Below are 2,954 nucleotides of genomic sequence, written 5' to 3'. Positions count from 1 at the left end.
GCACGGATTCCCTCTGCGGTCACCCCTCCCGGGCTGAGTTTAGAGTGTGAGGCCACAGCCTGACCTGTAGAGCGAACCAGCGCTAAGGCCAACAGAGGGAACCTACAGTCACCAAAAGAAAAGAAACAATAAAGATCAGAGCAGAAATAATTAAGATAGAAAACAGAAAAACGATAGAAAGAATCAACAGGACAAGAAGCTGGTTTTTTGAAAAGATTAATAAAATTGACAAACCATTGGCAATCTTAATAAAAGACAAGAGGGAGACAACGCAAATATCACGCATTAAAAACCACATGGGCGATGTCACAACAGAACCAAAGGCAATCAAAAGGATAATAACAGAATACTATGAAGAATTGTACTCCAACAAATTCAAAAAATTAGAAGAGATGGATACATTTTTAGAAAAACACAACCTACCTAAACTCACACAGAGTGAAGTAGAAGACTTGAACAGACCCATAACAATAGAAGAAATTAATCAGGTCATTAAAAAACTCCCAACCAAAAGAAGTCCAGGTCCAGATGGCTTCACTGGCGAGTTCTACCAGACATTCAGGGAAGAGTTGTCATCAATTCTACTCAAATTATTCCAGAATATAGAGGAGGATGGAGAACTTCCTAATACATTTTATGAAGCAAGCATAACCCTCATACCAAAACCAGGGAAGGACGTCACTAATAAAGAAAATTATAGACCAATATCCCTCATGAACATAGATGCAAAAATTCTCAACAAAATCCTAGCCAACAAAATCCAGCAGCACATCAAAAAAATAATACATCATGACCAAGTGGGATTCATATCAGGGATGCAAGGATAGTTCAACATGAGAAAAACAATCAATGTAATCTACCATATAAATAAGAAAAAGGAAAAGAACCACAGGATCATATTGATTGATGCAGAAAAGGCATTTGACAAAATCCAACATCCATTCCTGATAAAAACACTCAACAAAGTAGGAATTGAAGGGAAATTCCTCGGCATAATTAAGAGCATATATATAAAACAAACAATAGAGAGAAACTGAAGGCCTTCCCTCTGAGAACAGGAACCAGACAAGGATGCCTTTTGTTCAACATTGTGCTGGAAGTCTTAGCCAGAGCTATAGGGCAAGATAGGGAAATCAAAGGCATCCGAATTGGCAAAGAGGAAGTAAAACTCTCTCTATTTGCAGACGATATGATCCTATATATATATAAAACCCCAACAACTCAGTAAAAAAGCTACTAGACCTCATTGGAGGATTCAGCAAAGTGGCAGGGTATAAGATCAACATACAAATTCAATTGGATTCCTCTATACCAATAACAATAGTGCTGAAAAGGACATTAGGAAAGTAATACCATTTACAAAAATAGCCACCCAAAAGATGAAATATCTAGGAATAAATATAACCAGAGAAACAAAGGATCTATACAAAGAAAACTACAGAACACTATTACAAAAACCAAAACAAAAGAGACTTACAAAAACTGAAGAATATACCATGCCTGGATAGGTAGACTTAGCATTGTGAAAATGTCAGTACTGCCCAAGGCAATTTACACGTATAATGCAATCCCAATCCAGATTCCAACAACATTGTTCAAAGAGATGGAAAAAACAATTATAAACTTTATATGGAAAGGAAAGAGACCCAGGATAAGCAAAGCACTGCTTAAGAAGAACAACTTGGGGGACCTCTCATTCCCTGATTTCAAAATTAACTACATGGCTACAGTGGTCAAAACAGCCTGGTACTGGTATAATGAAAGATATACATTGATCGACGGAACTGAATTGAGAATCCAGAAATTATCCCATCCATATACAGCCAACTGATTTTCAACAAAGTACCTAAGAATCTTGCATCAGGAACAGATCATCTCTTCAACAGATGGTGCTGGCAGAAATGGAAAGTGATATGCAAAAGACTGAAACAAGATCTTTACCTCAAGCCTTATACAAAAACCAACTCAGCATAGATTAAAGATCTGAATGTGAATCCCAGAATTACAAAGGCCATCAATGAAAAAAATAGGGTCAAATGTGAGAGGTCTAATACAGGGCATATACAGACTACCAAACATTTTGAAAATTACACAAACAAAAGTAGACAAAATAGATAAATGGGACATACTAAAAATTTAAAACTTATGTCCATCAAAAGACTTCATCAAAAGATTAAAAAGGGAGCCCACAGAATGGGAAAAAATCTTTTGTAACCACACATCAGACAAGGGACTAAATTCCAAAATATATATGAACCTACAACACTGCTGCAAGAAAAGGACAAATAACCCAATTAAAAAATGGGCACAGGTCATGAATAGACACTTCACCAAGGAGGAGATTCGGGCAGCCAACAAACATATGAAGAAATGTTCATGATCACTAGGCATTAGAGAGATGCAAATCAAAACAACAATGAGATATCATCTCACACCAGCAATAATAGCAAAGATCAAAAAACCAGAGGACAGTAAATGCTGGTGAAGATGTGGAGAGACTGGGACCCTCCTACATTGCTAGTGGGACTGCAAAATGGTCCAACCACTATGGAAAGCAATATGGCGCTTCCTCAGAAGGTTGGAAATAGAAATACCTTATGATCCAGCAATTCCTCTACTTGGTATTTATCCACAAGAAATATTAGCCATAATATAAGTAAATATATGCATACAAATGCTCATAGCAGCACTATTCACAATAGCAAAAAGATGGAGACGACCTAAGTGCCCATCAATGGAACAATGGATAAATAAACTGTGGTACATACACACAATGGAACATTATGCTACCCTGAAGAATAACAAGGAAGCAGCAAGCCACCACATAACGTGGATGAACCTTGAGGACATTATGCTGAGTGAAATTAGTCACAAATGGAGAAATATGGCATAGGACCATTATTGTAAAAGATTAAGAAAAAGCACCCACACTAAAGGGGACGAAAAAATATATT

This window comes from Chrysochloris asiatica, unplaced genomic scaffold, assembly GCF_000296735.1.
Source record: "Chrysochloris asiatica unplaced genomic scaffold, ChrAsi1.0 scaffold00308, whole genome shotgun sequence".
Taxonomy (NCBI): domain Eukaryota; kingdom Metazoa; phylum Chordata; class Mammalia; order Afrosoricida; family Chrysochloridae; genus Chrysochloris; species Chrysochloris asiatica.
Note: the sequence above shows the minus strand (reverse complement) of the source record.